At 35.8% G+C, this 23,241-nt stretch overlaps 1 protein-coding gene and 1 long non-coding RNA gene across 2 annotated transcripts in view; both read left to right on the forward strand.

Annotated features, from left to right (window-relative positions):
- The first annotated feature begins 2,190 nt into the window (after window positions 1-2,190).
- The window catches only part of LOC135800303 (uncharacterized), a 71,438-nt gene continuing 50,387 nt past the window's right edge, over window positions 2,191-23,241 (forward strand). Inside the window, exon 1 of the mRNA XM_065313501.1 lies at window positions 2,191-2,269. The gene's annotated coding sequence lies outside the window, so the exon portion shown is untranslated. The remainder of the gene's footprint in view (window positions 2,270-23,241) is intronic.
- LOC135800399 (uncharacterized) lies at window positions 2,303-3,625 on the forward strand. The gene is made up of 2 exons (XR_010550146.1): window positions 2,303-2,447; window positions 2,526-3,625. It is a non-coding gene; the product is annotated as an uncharacterized lncRNA (long non-coding RNA).

Here is a 23,241-nt window from a genome sequence, read left to right on the forward strand (position 1 = left end):
TGCGCGCGCCCTGTGCCCGCAAATGTACCCACTTTCATTGCCAGCGCGCACAATAGGGGCGCATTTGCTTGACGCCACAAAATCGCAAATTGCAGTGCAACATTCTCATCAAGCATTTTATTTTGTTTCCAAAAAAGTATTAAAAATAATTAAAATACCGGTGTTTTTATATGAATACTAGCTTTTGCCTGCGACTTTGTCCTTGTAGTGTTTAATAAAAATGTAATTTGTTTTTACTCTCTTGTTCTAGACATAGTATGTGTCAATTATATCAATAAGATTCGCAATTTTATTTTAAAGAAATTAATTATATAAAGAATTGCTAATCATGCACTTCAGCGTGCCATCTCGGATTCAGCTATTTAACTAAAACTATAATTGAATCTCAATGCCAACTTTTATCCAATAGAAAAAGACAGTTTTTACGGTTTTCCCGGCAATTATTCAAATTTCTCTCGCCGTAAAAACCATGCTTGGACTTTAACAAACATTTAAAAAAAGAATTGGCCAAATTGGTCAAAGTGTTGTTGAGTTATGCGCTTACCAACAGATTTTCCGATTAATTTTTATATTATAGTTATACATTATAGGCAACCAGTTATACTACAACCATTTGTGACTTAAAAATAATGTAACACCATAATACCGGTATTTTTCCAAATTGCTGCTTTGGTAGCAATGAATTTCATCATTCCGTTAACCGCAATGTTGTGATGCACTATTCAAGATAAGAAAACCGGGGCGATGAAGGGAGTGCGAAAAAGTCGCTCGCCTGGATGATTAATGCAAGTCGTAAATGCATACTGCCAAATCGCATTAAAACTTTTTTACTTTCGCCCGGCAGCGCGAGCGCCAACCCGTAACCTGCGCCGCGGCGGCGTCCTTTCCAACCCTCACAATAAGCAAAACAAACAGGAAGACGTTTTGCGAATCCACCACTCACGAAAAAGTACCAAGTTGTAACGTAAAACGGCGCGCAAACAAAACTGCACCACAACCGTTCCGACGCAAACGCAAAACTAGAAACAAGAAAGTAAAAAACAAAAGAAATGAACGTTTTCGTGGTCTGTGGCGTTTGTTTTACGATTTTTTACACTTCAAGATTATACAGTATGTTGCACAAATCAATTTTACATCAAAAACATGTGAATTTTTAATAAATTCATCAAAATAATTCAAAATTTATTAAAATTAAGTTTTTAATTAAATAATTTTGTATTGAATTTATGACATACTGTATATAATGGTCATATTTCTTGTCTAGCAAGTAAAATGCTGAAAAACTAGGTGGAAAAAAATGAAAAGCTCAAAAACATCCACTAATGAAGTTCATTTCATTAGTGCGCATTGCACTGCGCGTTAGTGCTGTGGTTTTAATGAAGAGAAGTTTTTGGTAATTAAATTTAATAGTTGTAACATTTCATGCTCGCGCTGCAGACAGCTGTCAACTGGCGAAAGCATTTGAGTGCGATTTTAAAATGCGTTTTCATTGCACCATTACAGAAAGTGGATATATAAGTTTCGCATCCAATTTAAAGCCGTTTGTTTACAACAAAGTTTTCATCAAAAAGCCTTTTAGCGATGGCGGAATTTCTGTCTTTGAGCGAGTATATATTTCTAAACCCTTTATTTTAGACCTTTATTGTCTTCTTTGCCTGCTTTCATACAGTCTATTATCTTCAACAATAAACCAACGATTTCTAAGACTCAGAGAATACTTTTATAGCATTATACTTACATAACCTCAAATTATTTAAAAATAACCAATTTTGTATTTAAAAATTCGGTGATTTTCATACGATTACCTTGTTATCGCCAGGTTTTGATGAATAGGTATTTTATACTTTACAATCCGGTGATTTTCGATTCAGAGCCTCAACTTGAACATTGATGGCCCTGCAGGGAGTCGCAAGTTACACGCCTGCACTAGCAATGCCCGGCGTCGATTTAAATGTCCGCGCCGAGAATATAAAGCGGATCAGAGTCGAATGTAGAGGATTTTAAAAACTAGAGCCGATTACCTGTGTAGAACAGCGTTCTATGATGTTAAGTCGGAATGAAAGCTTACGACAAAGCTCTACAGTTAAGAAACGATAAAGATAACATCAATCATACTTGAGATTTTTTTCGTGTCAGTTGGCAGCTCTGTTATTCAAGCGCGCAAAACTTCGTTGAGTTGTGATCAAGGTCAACTTTGAAACGCTTGTTGCTGGAGCTGAAACGCTGAATTTGCAGTGTGTGCGGTGTTAAAATACGAGAATCAACGTTGGTAAGTATTTTTAAACAATATATTAGTTAAAACAATAGGTAGATATATAGTATTAGCGTGTTTACGTGATGAAAACGTGGAAAATCAACGAATATTTCATGAATACTTCACATAACCTCAAAAAACTTACTACGCTCAACAAATATAGCAGAAAAACAAAGAAAAAGGTAAAATTCTGGTGAGTTGTAGTAAAAATAAAGTAAGTATTATATTAATAACTTAATTTGTGTAAATTAAAATGTTTTTATGTTTTTAGAGTCATGATACAAAACATCTCAACAAGTTTCGAGCCAATTGAAGGAAACCTGTGTTTAAATTTAAATCCAACAGAAATTTAATCCAATCATAGGTAAATTTCATCATGGTAACAAGTATTTGACTAGGACAAGTCCAAATTTTCTATCAGCTCGTTAGACCCTCGGTGCGCGTGGCTGGAAATCAATTATCGACGATGAATTTAATGAAATTTCCGAATTGGGTCGACACTTTCCACTTTCACGTTCACGCTTCGCGTTTTGCTCCTCAGCACTCGTCGCGAATCTTTCGCTGCGTGACTACCGCAAAACAAACAAAAGGCAGACGCGCACGAAACTTCGTTAGCAGCAGGTGCCATTAGTAGTGACAGTGGTAGTTAGTTAATAAGAAATAGATTAAGCTCGGACGGTGCGCCGGAACGCGGCCGACGACTGCGAACGCGACGACAAAGACAACGCTTGAAATAATGGCGGCGAGGAAAAGTTCCCTTTTCGGCATAACAAAGGCTTTTGTTCTCAGAATAGCAACGAGTACCGGAAAGCGGAAAAGTAGTTGTTAATCTACGACAGATTTCACTTTCGCGTTTTTTAAATGTTTGCTGATTTTAATTTGAATTTTTGGTATGCTAATAAACACTTCAAAGTCTAATGAAGTGTCGCGCACGTATTGTGTTGCAGTATTGCTGTGATTTTGTGATGCTTATCACTTTCACAGCTCATAATTTCGTCATCGTTGATGCTGTAATAATTAGCACGTTTTGCTAGCGGTACGCATTGAACGTAAGAGCGCGTCATGAATATTTATTAAGTGTTTTCTGATGTCGCACCAACCGGAGCGAAATTGGAATTGAAACGTCAACGAAAACGATGGAAGCAAAACGCGCGACAACGCCGCTTGCGATAATTTCATTCCGGGTGTGCGTCTTAAATTAATTTTCGCATCTTTTGCGCCCAATTTAGAACGCGACGCCTATTTTAAGAAAAAATTTTGGAAATATTACATTTTAGACGTGCGCATGTTGTAAAACATCGCCTAATCAAATAAATCGAGATTTGGGGGAGAAAATCAAGTCGTAATATTGATGTAAACTCAAGCAGGTGACGCAGGGAAAGAAAAATAAATTTAAAAAAAACATACAAAGTGGAAATATGTAGTACGAAATTGTAGGTATGTGTAATTCTTGTTTTCAATACGCTGTCAACACTAACGCACTACCAGTAGCTAAATAGTAAGCGTTAAGGGCGGGTCGAGGGTAAAGTAAGTGCAGTGCATCGACTTTTCGAATTTATCATTCCCGGCGATAGCGCACGCCTGCATTTCGGCGCAAATAAACCGTTCGCCATTTAGCAAAGTCGAGGCGTGCGCGCGTGAACGCGCCCGATATAAATCACACCCGTACGGACAATACATATAACTCGTTACACGCCTGTACATCTAGTCGCGCCCCTAAGAACAATGACTAAATGATAGTCTCACCTACGCGCAACGCGTTACAATTCCCATATAGTTACACATTTCATACACGGGTGTAAATTGGGTCAATCTGGGGTTAATTCGAGTATAATGTGGCTATTTTATAATTGCACAGATAGCAAATTTATTAGTGTACATAATATACAGTTAAAATTTTTTAATTAAAAAAATTAACATAAATAAATAAATATATTTAAAAAGGTCCACCTTTAAAGCGTAAGTTTTTCATGGATTTTAGACACATAAAGTTGTATTTTTACACACGGCCAAGGTGGAGTAAAGTACTTTAGTATTTGGGTACAGTTTACGCCTAGCGTAAACATCAGTGAAAAAACGTTGTAAACATCACGTGGTTAAACGCTCGCTCTTAATCAAACTCGTGACAAAAACTTCCGTTTAGCCACTTAATATACTATTTAAAAATATTTTAAGAAGGGCAAAATTAAGTAAAATTCATCAGATATTTTTATCTTCAAGCAAATCGAGGAATTTTATATTTTTGCAAATGAATATTTTGAAACAAAAAGATTAAAAATTTAATATCGTTTTGAGTTAAATTTTCAATATATAAATTTCATGGATTTAAATAATTGCACGTAATAAACGTTTAATTTCCACCAATAACAATTGCCCAATAAATTCAAAAATTCGCACCAGACTATCCGCTGTATAATTACCTCGCGTTTTCCGCGAATTCAACGCGCTTGTTATTTGTGGCCAGAACGAAATGCGCGCCAATATACTCAGTAAAATTTTATCAAACTGTCGTGCATAAGTCAATCACAATAGACGGGAATTCACCATCGATGGCGCGCACATTTGTTTGTTGTGGTAAATTGCATTTAAACTTTCGGGCACGCCGGCGCGCTTCTATTTAATAATAATTATCACACGGGAAATACGAAAAGCGTCGATATTTGCGCATCCGAAATGGAAATTCGATTCGACGCTTGTTTACGTATAATTTTAATTAAACCCGCGCTTTATACTAGAGTTGTTTTAGTTGTAAGCGAAATTCGATAAACATCTATAGAATAAATTTTTTAATAATTTCAAGGTATGAATTTATATGGTCGATGCCAAAATGGTTTTTCATTAATTCTATAACCTCGAATCGTATAAGAGTGCAATGTATAGCATATACCGGAAAACCGGAAGTAATCGAATTGGAATTGTACGCTGTGCGCTAAGCGTCCGGATCGTTTCGTCGTTTCGAATGCATTAACATGATTAGATCGATGCTGAGCACCGCCAGAGTCATGCAAATCGCATCGGGGATATCACCATCGACATCAATACGCGATAATCATGAGACGTGCATTTCCTGTATATTCGTGAATTCCTACGGGCGCAAACAATTACACTATTTAACTAATTGCGTTTCTTTATTTGCAAAAATCGTATTGAATCATGTATGCTCGGTACTTATACCGCATCTCCATCATTGGCCATGTTTATTTGCTATACAATTGTGAATTCCTAAGGGGGTAAACAATTACACTATTCAACAAATTGCGTTTCTTTTTTCTTTTTACAAAAATTTCATTGAAACTTGTATGTTCGATACTTATACCGCATCTCCATCATGCGCTTTATTTATTTGATATACATTCGTGAATTCCTAACAATTATACTATTTAATTTATTGCGTTTCTTTTTTTCACCAAAATCGCATTAAATCTTGCATGTTCGGTACTTATACCGCATCTCCAACATTGTCCACACTGAAATTATGAATTTATACACACATCGAGGTCAAATAGATTACCGTTTTGTTTGTTTTGATGCATGTTGTGATATATTATTCTGTTGGAGAATGCATAGTGTTAAGTGCGGCATGCACGGAATAAATAAATTGCAATTTCGCGCACGGGTAGAAGCGACACACCGAACAAGTTGATGCGCGCATGCAGCGAAATTGAGTGTAAATAAAAGGAATTGCGCTCGTCGCGAACATCTCGCGCATGTAATGCGCTAAAGACATTGCGCCACTGAAAATGCATCCCTTCGCAACACCTTTACGTTACGCTACATCCCTTTGGGATGCTGATGTTGATGTTGAACACCACACGAGGTAAACTTGCGAAAATTGTTTAAGTTATTCTAATGTCATGCATAATTTATCTTTGTGTGTTGCGAAAATTTTACGAAAACCTTTTTTTTGTTGGTTATATTTATGCTTATGGAGGTAATGCACGAATCGCGGAAATGGTTTAATAATATCGGTACTAAATTTTAACCGCCCGGCTGCAGAGGCCGAGGTACAATCACACGCGATGTCGTTTTCGATATCATTTGGACGCACCGTCGTTGCACATTGCACATTGACAGTCAAATTGCGAGAGCAAAGGGGAGGTAATTTGGCAAAACGATTCAATAAAATTCCTGATCGCAGACATACGGGCGCACAAAGCGCAAGAGGGAAATTTACGAACGATGTAACATGCTAGTTTCCTATTACGATTCATAGGTGTATAAAATCCGAAACGCACCTATCAACGATTTGTGTTTTCGCCGAGTTAATTACAAGCATCACAATCCATTAGGGATTGTAATGATGATTTATGTTGATTATAATAGTTTAAAACGTAATTACTTTTGTGTTGTTATTAATTTCGGCCATCCGTAGCGTGTTTGTAAGCCACAGGATGTGCGTTGCCGGTCTGTCGGATGCTGAAGGCGTGAGACGTAGGTAGATGCTGGGCCGATGGCCCATATTACGAGTGGGTCACGCTGTGTACGCAAAGCCGCACTTTATCAAACGCGACAATATCACGAAAACACGGTAATGAAAGACACGCCAGCACATATACACGCAGATTACAGCCTGGATTCCAGCATTGAACCTTTTGTTATGTCCTGGTCTAATACACATAATGTCCTACAAGGTTGCATAGAACTATAGAGTTACGGCGGATTCCACAAAGGTGCCATAGTTAATGTAGAGGCCTGAAACGAAATAATATGACACTGAAATTTACGGTGAACGTGTAATTTATCAGGGATGATAATTGTGAGTAGGTATCGGATTTGCGGAGAAAACTGACTTTGGAGAGTCATTATTTAAATTAAAGCTTTGTATGAATACAGCATAGTATTTTCCGTAAACTAGAGAAAGTCTTGAAATAATTATAAGCAGAATTTCAGCTTTGTTTGTTATTTTTATGCAATTAGACTTTTAGTGTTAGGCAACTTTTTATACACTAAAGAACTGCCGATGCGAGCATTGACATAACCTCGCCCTGAAATATTTTTTTTCTTCAATTTTTTTAAGACTTCGTCTCGGTAGTGTTTAATAAAAATGTAATTCAGTTTTACTCTCTTGTTCTAGACATAGTATGTGTCAATTCTATCAATAAGATTCGCTATTTTATTTTAAAGAAATTAATTATATAAAGAATTGCTAACAATGCACTTCAGCGCGCCATCTCGGATTCAACTATTTAACTATAACTATGATTGATTCTCAATGCCAACTTTTATCCTATAGAAAAAGGCTGTTTTTAGGGTTTTCCCGGCAATTATTCGAATTTTTCTCGCAGTAAAAACCATCCTGGGACTTTAACGAACATTTTACAAAAGAATTAGCCAAATTGGTTTTGGCGTTGTTGCGTTATGCGCTTTCCAACATATTTTGCAATTTATTTTTATATTATAGATATATTTTTATATTATAGATATATTTTTATATTATAGATATATTTTTATATTCCTGTCTCAACAACAAAAATAATATTTATAGAAGTAATCATAGATTATTTGATAATATTGATATTAGAGTAATTGATATTAACAAAACTAGTTATGCGTAACTTTGCACGTTAGCAAAACCCACAAAGTTGAACTTTGCAAGCGTGCATAGCACACATACACCCAGTTGTCAACCCGAAACACTGAAGTATTCCACAAATGAGCACACAGGTGTAATTATAGTAAATGATACTCAACATCCACGGCGAGTATTGGAGGTAATTAAATGTTGCACAAATGTTGTCACAAATGACATTCAGCCAATCTTGTACGCATTAAAATTGAGCAAATTGTTTGCTTAACTAATTAATTTACCGCCGCAACGCAATGCAACATTATCTAAATTAATGTATTATTAATTATTATTATTATTAGTGAAAGATGTTGAAAATAAAATGAAATTTTCATGTGTGTTTAAGAACTTCCTGGAGTTCTCTTCAAGTATAAGTATCCAAGTACTTAGATACATACTTGTCTTAAGTATAAATGAGTCTTTCCCAAGTCGACATTATTTGATACTTTCGGCGGAAACCGCGCTCTTAAAGGGGAGAAGTTGAAGCGCGAAGCAGAAGTGTGAAGGATTATTATTACCATGACACAACACCGACGACAGTGCGTGTGCAAATTAATTCGAAAATGTAAATATTATCATTTAAGAAAAGCGAAATGACAAAAAACGAGTGGATGTTGTATGAAGGGGTACACAGAGGATTAGCAAAAGTGGCTTTATAAACAAATCAAAATTTGTTATTCATAAATAATATATTTTGATTATTTGAGAAAAAAAAATTAAAAGCAAACATTTAGTAAATTACGAAAATATAAAGCATAATTTTTGCAATTAAAATTTATAGCTATTTGAACTACCAATGTATTTTTAATCATTTGCTGAATTTAAGGGGTTTGATAAGTTTAGAGCAACAAAAAATAAGGTAAATTTTTGTTTATAAGATAAATGTTATGTAATATAACCCCTTAAAAACTCGAATTCGCCTCGAACGCAGCCGCGGAATGTTTAATGTTTATTTATGGAAATTACAAAATGATATTTCCTCGCTTTTCCCACGTGCAATGCGTATCATTCGGACGTTCGAAAAAAAAAACGCACGTAAAACAAAAACGCAAATAGCTCTCAGCGACGCAAAGCAGGCAACTGCGCGCTAAACTCCGAGACATGCCGCTCGACCAATCGCCGCAAATAAATTTTAATATCGTTACGCTTTTTTTCGCATTTTACGCGATGTTTTTCCGCTCTGTTTTCGGCGCTTTTGTTGCGCGCATCCTCGAACTCATGATATTCCGACTGCGTTCGGTTTGCTTTGCGTGCGTGATAAACCTGCAAAAAGCTTAATTTGACCTCCTGCAGGCGCGCGGATTGCGAGCGAAGCCGAGGATTTGAATTCAGCGCCAGCACCCACACTGCGATGCGATTTTTATTTTTCAAATTTCATCTGTTTTCATCATCATCATCATCATCACGGCCGTCATCTGCGTCGCAGGCGCTACCATTGTGTGTACGTACAAATCCTTAAGAATTTCCTACCGGCAGGAAGCGAAAAAGGAAGAAAAAGTAAATTTGAATAAAATATTTATTATGTCATTATGATCCGAGTTTAAACTTCGATTTAGAAAAATACCTACAAAATAAGTTGAATGCGAATTTCTAGATTAAAACACAAAGTTTTTGCTTGGATTTGTTGAAACCCCAACGCGTAAAACATTTCCTTCGAAAAGTTCGTAATACCTTCAATCATTTTTGGTCTAAAAATGTGTACGTCTAAGTCGGCAGCAAGCGTCCCATTGGGAAATAATTAAGCGTGGATGATAAATCCAGGATTAAGCCTTCGGACGCGATAGATCCGCGTGCGCCTCCCAGATGGATGGATGGGAAAGATTCCTACTTAGATACTTATGCAATACTTATCGGAGACTTGGAACGCGAAAAGAACTTGCAGCTGGAAAAGATGCTGTCGCCGACGACAGACGCAAACGGATAGTTTTTGGGGCGTGAACTAATCCAATTTATTTCCAGGCTCTCTTTGTACGCAAATGCGTCCCAGTAACAAATCGTCCTCGTGTTCCGATTCTCAGGCGATAATCCTTCTTTTCCACCTGTACAAAGACGAAAAATAAACGCCCGCGGCCGACATCTAACGGAAGCAGCTACAAATAATATGAAACAATTGCTGTTGCAATCATTGATTTTTTTTTCTGTTGCCTGAATGAGAAAGAATGAGGAGTTTTAGCGATTGAAAAGTTTTAATTTCAACGCATCATTGATCACGCCTCGGGTTGTATTAATGTCCATGACAATTAACGTTTTAAAACGCGCCGAATGGGAAACTTTTTAATTTCGCTCGGGTCGCGTCGAAATCCCTAATGACGAACAAGTGAAGATGCATTAAGCGCGCCGAATATGTATTAGGGTGAAAATATTGAATATTCCGCGCGGTGGTAATTTGCGGCCGCGAACAAAAGTGGTATTAATAACCGAAACTTGAGGATTGCGTTCGGATCGAAAATGCGACGTCGCATCACATCATCGGCTCGCACGATCGCACAGCTAGAGGTTTTTTTCTTCCGGTTGCTTTTCTTTGTGCGCCGTTCGTCTCGCACCAGCCATCGTCAAACTCGTAGACGTGGATTGAGCGTTTGACAATGATTTCTTCGTAGTCTTTTTAACGCCCCCGGGAAAATTTCATTATCGCAAACGCTACTTTTCAGTTTTCTTTCTTAAAAAGTAAAAAAAATGGCAGAGGAATCAATAAAACGGAAGTTTCTGATTTTTAAATCACGTTAAAAGATTTTTTGTTTTATTGTAGTCAAAGATTATATTTTATAAATATTTTTAGAAAAAAATGCAATTTTCAGCGATGTATAGTGTCAAAGATATGGGGAATTTAAACATAAGTAAGAGTGGGGGTTAACTACTGCACTACGCGTGCGCTGAGTCGTTGAGTGCAACAACAGTGACGTAATAGTAGGCGTGGTACCGCTGAAAACTACAAAACTTAAAATGACTGTAACTCAGTCGATTTTAAAGATATTTGAAAATAGAAAAAATTATTTTATTTTAAATTTAAATATTTATAATTATATAATATTTAAATACAAATAATTTTATAATTTCCACATTTTACAACTTAATTAAAATAATTGGTAAACGACATACAAAAATCGAAATTCAACTGGAAATTCATTTATCTCATGTTTACACGCGAGTATATCCGAATGTGAAAACATTTTTGCGCTCAGCATGACGCTCCTGTTAAGCGTAAGCACGTAGGAATGTAATTTCATATGCACAAGTGCACGAACAACACTCGTGACTCGTGACTTCTTTAGTAAAACAGAGAGAGACCCGCATGTAAAAAAAACCGGTCGCGGTGCAGAAAATGTGGAAAAATGTCTCTAATACAAATGGGAAAATATTCTCATATTGAATCAGGCAGTCAAGTCAGGAATAAGCTAGACGCGACTAGAAATATTCCTAAGAGCACAAGGCGCGCGCGGTAAAACGAGGTTAAAAAATGTAAAAATAAAATAGAAAAAGCAATTCTTTCAGAACGTACCTGAGCAGCGCATGCATATATTGTAGTAAGGGTTTGAGAGCATTGTCTTGAGGACAGCACTCAAAGCATGTCTGGCTGCGTGCAGATGGAAAAGAGTAGGAAAATGAACAGGCGCGCTGAGAATACATAAAGAAAATAATACTTAGCGCCAAGGGGCGCGCAAGACGACGACATGGATGAAACAATAAGATAAACACTGTGTGAATAATAAATATACGAAAATACAAGCGTACGCAGCGAAAAAATCAAAGGAATATCGCTACTTTTATGTTTCAGATGATATTTGTCTAAATATCGTGGATTGTCATAAAACAAAAGCTGTTTTCCAATGTATTTTGGAGTCTAGCCAAGCGTGGAAGTAAGTAAACACGTTTAAAATATTTTAAGACTTCCGTATTTTCAGCGAAACATAAAAATTAAGTAGGTATTAAACATTAAATTTAATTAAAACAGTAAAAAGTTTTTAGAACGGCTACATTCAATATGTAGTTAGATTTAATTTTTTCATTAATTTACAAAAAAAAATTAAAATTTCACAATTATTACTTTCCGAGTTATAAGTAATTAAATATTAGAGTTGACAGCAGGGGGCGTGGCGTAGAAGGTACCCCACACGCATGACACACTTAACGTAACAGTAGGTGGAGCTCCCAAAACTTAAAATCATCATATCTCTTATACTTTTAGAGATATTTAAAAAATAAAAATTGCATATTTTTATTTGACACCACATGCATCACTCAATAAAAAATATATTCACGTCCAATTAAACTTAAACCAATAAAAATAAATAAAATAAAATATTGATAAATGACGCAATTAAAAATCCGATTCAATTTCCTCACGCAGAATTTGACATTGCGTCCCCACTCTGTACATTGGTATGCAGGTGCGATCCGAGTGCGGATAAATTACCCCGATAAATAATAACAATAACAAAACAGGCGAACAAAAAGCAGCGATCTGCCAACTCGCCGCGGCGGTCTTGTCCGAGGGTGGCGCATTAGCGAATTTCATACACAGGATAGCGGATAAAGGATAATATACAACCAATTGTGTTCATTGTTTCGTCGTGAATATCAATAGCGCGCGGTGTTTGTGTTGCCATACCAACGAACATTTATAAACCACAGTCATTCGGTTTCCTCCAACAGCTCACTCATTCGCAATCAATTCACATTTGTTTACCTGGCCGCCCCCGCACCCTCACACTCAAGTCCGCGACTGTGTTAATGAAGTTTTGATACAATAGGTTTTGAAATTAGTTGAGCTGGGAGTGAAGCGATGGGCAGGTATAACAAATGTATCCAATGTGTCCGGTTGAATCGAATCGCTTCGCAGGGGGTGGGTCAGTATGCGCGCTAGTTTAGGAAGTTAAACCGCTATTGACGGACGTGAGAGAAGCGATTTTCGGTTTTCTCTCGAAACTCATCAATATATTGGCCAAGGTATTGTTTTACAAACAAAAGAAGGTATTTTGTAAACATTCATTTTAATAGGAAAACAACCCTTAATAATTATAATTTCAAAGAAATTTTTATATAAAACAAGCTCAGAATTGGATAATTATTAAAATTACAAAAATATTATTTATTAAGTAAAAGTATATTAAGTATTAAGTGGATAAACGGGAGTTTTAGTCACGAGATTGATTAAGAGCGAGCGTAGCGAGTGAATAATAAATCGAGTGTTTAACAACGTTTAGCCACGTGATGCTTTTTACTTTTTTTCTACGTTTTAGTTTTTGTATTTAATCTTTTGTATTTTAAATCTTTGAAATTCAATTAATGCGCAGGCGTAAGCTTCACCCCGTGACTAAAGTACTTTTTGTGTCTCAAAACCGTAAAAAATAATATTTTTGATAAATTTAAGTCCGTTATCGATAATAATTAATTTATTAATGATATGATACCTAGTTTAACATAAAATATACCTAAAATAAATTTTCCCTTCACCCGTAACTAATTAAAATTGTGTGAACAGAGGTGAACGTAGTTTGGAACAAGCAGTGATCTTCAAGCGCTATGATCTGCAAAATTAGTTTTCTGACCTGAAACAATAGCGTCTCGAGTTTGAAGGCAACCAAAAGGATGGGTTGGATGGTTTTGGGGATGGCGCAAGGCCATCAGACGTTCGCGTCGTAATCGGAACGCGAACGATCGTCAATGCAGGCGATCGGTTTGATTACACGCAAACCATGAAGGGGTATAAAACGTAACGGCGGTAATTATCAAAAAGGATATTACCCAAAAGGCATTCGATCAAAATGAACAAATTATAATTATTGTAATCTATAATCCAGCTTGCGTATTATAATTAAAAATTATTTTAGCTATGTTACATATTTAAACATGTTGTTGGGTTGATGCAAAGAAAAGCTGCAATTAAACCACAATTCCAATAACATTTATTAATCCCGTTTCCATAATGGTTTTTAGGAAATACGCACGTACGTAATTCATTATGGTGATATTGCAATTATTGCAATTATTTATAATTTATGCATTGCCTAATGATAAACATCAACATACGCTTATTTGCTCGTATTTGCATGCTAATGAGCAGTCGCAGGGAATTAATTTCAACTTTACAAAATTAAACTGCGCTTACTGAGGAACAATAAATAAATATCGCAGCATCAGAGTTACAGAATCATAGAATTTGTTCGATTTAGTGTCGAAAATTATTTTTAACATTATATTTATTCTCAGTTTTAGAAAATACCTGAAATATTAATTTATTTTTTAATATGCCACGAAATTAAATAATTGTTTGGAGAATGGTCTTGTTTTAATGTTTATCAGAGGTTTGTTTACGCTCACCGGTAGCGTTAAATTTGCATTGTTTCCGTACAACAACGTTGTCTTCGCGGACGTGGCAATCCACGTGGCGCAGTGGCGTAATTGCTACTTATTATTATTGCGCGCGCCGCGCGTACGAATTGTTTACGAACGCGAAAGGCCATATTGTGATAATGTGGCAATGCACCGCATTTAACCAGCACGTAATTGAGTTGTAAATTGTGCTCGGTATTCATTTTCTCGTATAAATTTTTAAACACAAAACACAAAAATTCAATTAATGTATGCAACCAATAATACATTTTAGTTGTGATGTATTTTGGGTAGTATATATTTTTATGTGATTTTTATTTAATAGTATTTTTACGCACCAGTAAACTTTAGTCTCCTTTGAGGAAATTAAATTACACTCACTAATAAATTTTAATTCGCCGAGCTTTCGCACCCACGTGCTGTTTTAGTTTACCGAGCAAAGTTTACCTTTAATTTTAATAGTTATGATCCACGCTGTCCATAATTTATGCTCTAAACTTTATTTTCCCAGTTAACACTCATCTGCTTTTCCAAGGCGCACACATATTAGTGGTGGTAATATAGCTTACTATGGGGGTTGCTGTAGATTGCAGGGAATACATGGACGTAACAATCTCCGTTGGGATTTTGAATTTAGCAATTTTGGTAAATTTGGTCCACCTCAACGGTTTTAGAGTGTAGTAGAGTATCAGAATATGTTCGTTAAGTGGGGAGCAAGTGGACCAGGAACACCAGGGCCGAGACCTCCATTAACCTGCATTAAATTATCTTTTGCGGCAATATTTAAGTTATTTTAGAAACAAAAATCTAGCAAGCAATTGATCTTAGTTCTAAACGTAGCAAATGTAGTGGAAATATTTTAATATTCCGAGCATGTTACCCGCACGCGCAGACAGACAGAGTCGTCGGCGTCCGGAGGTAATATTTAAGAAAAATTGCTCTTACATTACAAGATTTTATGGCTTATACACGCCAGGGCCGAGTTAGTGCGTGGCGGCGGCAGACAACCATCCCTACCAAGACCAGCAGCATCGCTCGAATGATATATAGAATATGCCAAAGTGATTATGTAGCTTTCTTTTATATCATGAATCAGGGTCTTCCGCAAAATTACGGGCATAAATTTTACACTGCACTGCTTCAAAAACTTGCCAAAAACTAGCAACATCATCTCTATGCAAGTATATAAAACAAAGTTAACAAAGTGTTAGTTACACTACATATAAATAACAAAGGCAGAATAACTATTAAAACATCGGATGATATTTTTAAAATCAATTTAAAGAACAAAGTTTTTATATGATTTTTTTTACAAAAATATCAATATCTTTAAAAATATTAATCGCACCACATTGGAAAATATACCATATCAAAAAGAATTTAATCCCGTATATTTTTTTCATTTAATTTTTAAGAATTCAAAGGAAAAATCCAATTTTTTGAGATTATTTTTATGAAATACTTTGATTGGTTTATTATTACTCAATTATTTTTTATGCTATACCGATACTTTTAAAGATATCGGATATAATACATCACGAATTCATCTCACGCCGGATATAATGAGAGGGATGGAAACCCTGCCGGCATTGGATACAAACGTATCGGGATCGATCCGGACGTTTGGAACAGTGCGATAATACGGCGATAATTTAACGACAGCTCAACGCTTCATCAATTTGATGCGCAATTAATGAATTACATTTATAACTTGAACGAGTGGCCATTCAATACATTTCTTCATTATTGTCCAACTCTATTTCCTTTTCATTTCATTTAGTTATTGATTGAATATTGCGCAATTAATAAAATAATTATATCTTTTTTATTTTTACTTTTAAAGCGGTTTTGATACACAAAAGTGGAATTTTAAATATTCACGGCCAAGGTCGTGACTAAAGTACTTTAGTCACTTGTTTTTGTCACGGGGTGGACTAAATAGTGTACGAGCGAATTTGATATACGTGGAAATAGAAAAAATTGTGTAAGAAACACGTAGCTAAACGTTGTTAAACACTCAATTGATTAAACGCTTTCTCTTAATCAGTCCCGTGACTAAAACTCTCATTTAACCACTTACTGCTTAATATACTATGATTCAAAAAAAAATTTAACATTGAAATATAAATATTTCACCAACGCAGACGCATTTTTCCCCATTTTTCTTTCTGCATTGTTTCGGTTTAAAATATGTGTCCTCTTGGACGTCTACACGTCGGAGTCTGAGCAATGCAAACTGGAATAAACTAGAGTTACTACTACAAGCGTGAATAACAAAAATAAAAGCCGCCGTCGGAAACTACCAAACGACCAAAGTTTTATTACGCTTTTATTTGCTGCCGCTGAAAATTTGCGCGAATATTTATAGGACCCACGCATACGAGTATAAAAGAAAAAAAACGCGCGTAACTATTGAATATTATATCGAACGAATAAAAAAAACACCGCCGAACGTTTAGAGCACTGCACTTGGGAGGCTCAACGAAATCCGTGGATTACCAGTATTTTTGGGGCGCGGGGTGGAAGAAATTAATCCGTGGAAAAGATTTTTCGGTTAAACTTCCGAGCATGCACGCTTGGAATCCTCCAGCGCTATCGTGTTACGCTCACGGTTTGCTGCGCACCGACGCGGATTGAATTATTAATGTCAAATTCTATTTTTTATCGCGTGTTCTTCTTCATCTTGCCTTGGTTTCGCTCACGTACAACTTTGTCATCTATTTCTAATCTTCACCTTTAACGTTTTTTTTTCGAACGTTTTTTTTGCAAGCTTATCTAATATAATACTTGTGTTTTCTGTCACACTGTCAGGCTTTAACTTCAACTTTTTTATGCTTATGAGATACCAATGGAATATAAATTCCATCAAACTTAGGTTTTGAAGTTGCGTAACACTTTCCAAGCTCGAAATGTGTCTGGAAAGTCATGTAAAGTGGTAAAATGGTGTAGAACTACAGACAGACATAAAATAATGCAATTGAAAATTTCTAATTTGATTGAAACTAGAATAATTATTCATAATGTGGTAGTAAAGTTGTTATGATATGAAAAATATCATTTATATCCATATAGTTCCATTTTGTGCTCGTCCTGCAAGACATTCTTTATGCTTTCATATTTTTCGCTTTCAGTGCACACGTTCTTTTGTTCCATTTTTATTTCCATCATAATTCTGCTCAATCCGCTGGAAGGCTGCTTTTATTTACCACTATTCGTAGTTCGCACACGAATTTAAACTTCTTCCGGCTATTATTTTTGTTTTACTTTATTTTTTCAATTCAAACAATTCATCAAAATTAAATTAAAATTTAAGGTTATTCTAATCACAGTATGCAACCCAAACTACACGTATGCAATAAATACAAACCTCGCACAGCTAGTGAGAATTTATATAAATATGAAATGCATGCAGTGTTTGTAAAAGTAGTTTTATTCTCCCCATGGAGCATTTCGACGTGTGATGATGTGATCCTTGTTATTTGAGTTCGACGGTTCGTTCATGAAAATAATACATAAACTTTAAAAGCCGGACGCAATTTCTTCGACGTGGTATTTCTCGACGTTTCATAAACAACCGGAGCAAATTCAGCAAGGTGAATAGCGACGAGAATACTACAGACTTTTCACGCTGTGTGAAACAAAGAGTATTCCGAACAAAAACATCAAAGCGGATAACAACGCCAAACGGAACACGTCAAACCGCAGTAGTGCGGTGCGACTGCAGCGGCAGTGAAAAGCCAAAGTAAGTACAATCATAAAAACAACATTTTCTGGACGCAGAGGAGAGACGACCGCGTCGCAATTGCGAACAAAAGTCAACAATTAAAAATAATACCTAAGATGAAATAAAACCACTCCAAATACAATCGACTGATGTTGCAGGTTTTGAAAATTTCTAAAATGGCATACCGAAAATTGCACGCAAAATTTTGTGATGTTGCATTGATGCGGTAATCTTGACGCAGAAGATTCCGCGGATGCTTGTAAAGTTATTATCGTTAATCAAAAATGTGATAAACCTGGAGCGTCTCAGGTTTGCGCGCAGCCACAGAGCGCGCCAGAAATTCCACGCACGTACGCGATTTTCACTAAGCGTTGCTACGATGCTTGAAATTTCAAAGACGCCGGACGAAAATTAAAAATAGAAGATGAAACGCGAATGATATAAAACGGAAAATTATTAGATGAGCGAAACGTGCGTTGTATGAAGTGTTATTTTTAATTACACCATTTTTCTGATTGAGTTTCCCTTTGTTATGACCTAAATAAAAATTAATTTTAATTAATTTTCACGCGTTTCATAACAAATTGTTTGCTGTGCGCTGACGTGATGACACTTAAATTCGCAGCGATTTCAATTTAAGATACAGACGATCTTAAGACGTAACTTTCGGTTGGGAAAAGCGACAGCGTGAATAAATTACACACGCAGCGTGCAGCGTCCCCGGGAAAATTGTAATTTAAAGCGCGTTGTAAGTCATTTACGGTCGCCATTTCCATTTGTTTTTTAGTTCACTCTACCACCACTTTTATCGCTGTTGCGCGGCAGCCATGCACTTCCGGTTTAGGTATCATCCTACGTTTGCGTATATTTTGTGAATACGAATTACAAAACCGCAATTTGTGACTTGTACTCCTAAGCATTGGCACGAATTTGCCTCACATGCGCTTTAATTATAATTATAACACATTACTTAACAGTTTAATTAAGTTATGTTAATTAACATCGTCTGTGATCGTGATATTTCGTCGCTTGGCTCGGTTTTGTCGCGAATAATTCATAATTCATAATAAATGCTTTACACTTAAATAATTATGACAATAGCCAAGCATGCTAATTAAGGATTTATTCTGTATTGTTATTATTGTTAATATTCATTAGGATTAGGTTCTAATTACGAGTCTAACTGTAATTTATTTTGATAGGGAGCTATTCTATGGAGGTAGACGTTTCATATAAATTTCGAATATTAATCTAATTGTCTGTTTTTTTGCTGCCGCTGCCGCCGCCGGCGGCGTCGTGTGCAATTATCGTTTAATGTTTAATATCTCGCGAAATGAGGGGCGGCGCCTGGCAATGTTGGACGCTTGTTTGCACGACGAGCGCCGAAAAACAAACGACTTCATAATATTCGAACATTCGGCTAATGTCAACACGAATTCGCGCTCTTAATGCCGCAAAAACGTGACTGAATTGAGATGTGTTATTCTAACTTTCACATTTGATCACTGCTAATATTACAAATTATTATTTTTGGTAAAATCAATAGATTTTTGGATTTTTGGTATGTAATATCATAAAAATAACTAAAAAAAGGGTTTTTCTAAACAACGTTTAACCACCCCAAGTTAAAGCCATGACTCCGTGATTTTAGCCCGTGACCATCCGTATTAAAATATCACTTTTTGTGTTTAAAAATCGTAGAAAAACTGGAGTTTTGAAAGAAAAAGTAAAAAAAATATTTTTTGACCCTTCAACATATTTTAAAAAACATTTTATTTATTTTTAATAATTAAAAGTTTCAGATATGCCCTCGACGTGAAATATGTTAAACTCAACACAAAAATTGTTGTAGTTTATAAAATCACGTATAAATATAAATAAAATATTATTTAAACTATCAACAATGGATTACATATACTCGTAAAAAATGTTTTTTATTTTAAATTCAAACAAAATATTGACATATTTCTTTTATTAAACATAAAAATCCTGAAAAATTTATTGATTAAATTAATATAAACTTAAATTTCTAATTTTTAAGTTAAAAATGTCAATTAACACCAAAAATATTATTAATTTCAATTATTATTTCACTCGAATACAATAATCTAAGCATTAACCGCACCTTGCGCCCAATTTGCACTTGTCATCGCTGTTAATTACAACATACGACAGTGACGTTGTCGATAATACCGCAAGTGTTCATGCATATGATACCTTAATTAACCGTGCTAATATAGACATAGCTGCATTCCTAAAACTGAAAATCGCTATTGAATCATGTGCACTAAGTTGCAGTATCCGGTTCATCTGCGCGCTGCATGCCGATAGCGATACTGTTCACGTCTTCACTCTTCGATATAATAAGATGTTCAACTTGCGCGCACGGTTACCTTGATCATATCATCAACCCAACCGCCAGCATAGCGGTGTAAAGTAGCAAACAGAAGGCGAAGGCAGGCGATATTGGCAAACCTGTCTATATCATATGATGACGTTCATCAGCATGAACATACTGATATCATGGTATCAGAGTGGAATTTGTCTCGTCTTATGCATAAAGAAGTTTTGCATGTTAAATAATCAATGTTTGAGTTGCGGTACAAGCGTAGAGTGCAAAAAATTGAGAATTTTGGAACAAGTATCGGAGTATTGTGTGTAAAGTATTGTTTCATTCAATATTCAGCACTTGGAGCACCTCCCCAGCTTGCGCCAATAACCGTGAAGAGCGTTGATGACTTGCACCGACCCGTCCTGCCGTTTAATGAAAACGTATATCGACCATGGGCATGAATAAATCAATCCTAATGGCCCATTCGCCCGTAAACTCGCCCGTTCACGCACCCCCAGCCATAATAAACTTAATATTGACCTTTTCACATAACTTTACATTAAACAAAATTCATCCTGCGTGGCTATATATTCAAGCTTAACTAGACAACCAAACATACTTATTTTTTTTCATTTTCGGAATGTTTAATATTTAAATGGAAAATATTTACTTTAAGTAGCCTGAAAGCATTCGGCGGTTGATTGGGTTTTATACTCGAATTGAATTATTGCCGAGAGAGAGAGAGAGCAGAGAAGCGTGGAAATTACGAGCGCGGCGCAAATCTCGAAGGACAGTCTCCAAGGACACGCAAACTGGTGGCAGGCAACCAACTGAACATGCATAACAAGCAGCGTGCGGTCGGCTATTTGTTACGGTCGCATCGTAATTAAACGCAAATTTGCTATTTTAGGCATGATGCTAAATAATCTAGTCTGTGTATAAACTACACACAACTTAAGTCAACACGTCGAGCATTTCCAGCCATTAGGTAATTTTTGCATTTCAAACAAATTAAACTACGCGTACAGCGCTTGCGTTCGAATATATCATCAAATCGTAAAATCGATTAGGCTATACGGCTTGTCCTAGCCAGTTAGGCATTCTTGGCAGCTGCGTAATTTTTTTCTCTTTACCGGCCAGCAGCACGACGGAATCCGCTAAAAGCTGCATGTCGACGAGGGCGCACGCATAAAATACGCGTTTTATCTTTATCGGCGGCCATTGGGCGGGTGGTTCGAGCCTAATTTTGTGCGTCGAATTTATGCCTAACTTAGAGGGATGAAGTGAATATTTAACGAAAACTCGTATTTCGCCATCAATGCCAAACATTCCTACGTTTTTGCGTTATTTACTCTTTCGGGCGGGGATGGCTGAGTTATGGATGTTGGAAGGCGAGTGGAAGGTCACAACTAAAGGGTATTCAGGGTAGGCGCGTAGATAAGTCAATAAATATGTATAAAATATGTCAAATCATAAAAATATATCATACCAGCTGGCCCCGTGAATTTTATATTATAATAAAATAACTTTTATGAAATGTTTTTTATGAGTGTTTTTTGATGCGATGCTAGTGACAATTTAAAAACGTTTACTATTGATTGAATTTTCAAAATATTAGTTTTTTTTTACTTACACCTCTAAAGCGTCAGTTTTTCCACGGTTTTTAGTCAATGTGGTATTTTATGTATGGAAGGCCAAGCCGTGTGTAATATCCGTTATATACGGGTATTATCTACGGGGCGGAGCTTGCGCCTGCGCAGTTGCCTCCGGTACAGCATAAGCGGTTTTATTCAGTAGTTTTTGAATAAAATGCATAAAAAACATTCACAAATATATGGTATTATTAAAATAATTAATCCTTCAATTTTTACGGTAAAAATAATTTAAATTTAATAATAATTAAATTTAAATAATTTAATTGACTATGGACAATAATGAAAAACATATTTATTTCTATATATTTCCTATTTAATTTTTTTGATCAAAAGAAAAGTTAAACCCAACCAATTATTATTGAGTTTTAATGATCATCATCATCGTCACAGAGTTTTAATTAACATTTGCATTGTTCTATAAAATATTTTTCCAAAAACATAAAATATATTAATTTATTTATATTTATTGCATTGAAATAAAATTTATTTGACTATAAAATATATATGCAATTGACTGGAATGTAATACAAAATTAATTAAACGAAAAATCAACTTTTTTATTTTTTCACCGTGCATCCACAGATATAATTAATTTAAAAATTCGCGAATGCATTTTTTGTCTGTTTGGTTGCATATACGTGTTAATACGGTTTCAATTTTCATTTCTGCTGTGTATATCTAAAAATTTCCAAGCATTATCCCCTTGAAACAAAGCTCATATTTGTTTGCGTGAGCTGTACGCTAGTTACGTACACCGTACGTCGTGCGGTGAAAAACGACGTTATTAAAGTTTGCCTCGCATGCGTGCGTGCGAATATGTTTGCGGGGCGAGGCAGAAATATAAAAACCGCACGCCGTCGGCGGAGTTTTAAGGGTGTGCTATGTGTGGCGAGGCGGAGGAATGAGTGCACAACACTCACACCATGCCGGCGTTGGTGCATGGCGCGTCGCTAAATTAAGTTTCTCGCGCAAAAATTTCAATTATTTCGTGATTTTGGCTGCGCTCGAGGATTACCACACCATACCGACACAAACACGCCGCCTGTGGGTGTCAAGCATGCACAGTTTTCTTTCAACAGGCGAGTGAATGTGTTTAACACAGATACTCTGTTATTCTGTATGGTGGTAACGATTTTTTAATTTCGTCTGAAAGAGTTATGTACGCTTGGATTTTTAAATTCCACAAGTGCTGCTATTTTAATGTTATATAAAGAACTATCAGTTTTTTTTTGTGTTTTTGTGGTTGCAGTGAATAATATCCAGCTGGAATTTAATTTTTAAGTTTAGAAAGAAGGAAAATATAGTTTACCAATGAAATCATCACATCCTCTAATAAAAAACATGAATAGATCGGTGTGAATTAGTTGGAAACAATAT

This window comes from Atheta coriaria, unplaced genomic scaffold (genome assembly GCF_025399875.1).
Source record: "Atheta coriaria isolate IRGN ID8LTWV9N9 unplaced genomic scaffold, Caltech_Dcor_3.1 hic_scaffold_10_pilon, whole genome shotgun sequence".
Lineage (NCBI taxonomy): Eukaryota > Metazoa > Arthropoda > Insecta > Coleoptera > Staphylinidae > Dalotia > Dalotia coriaria.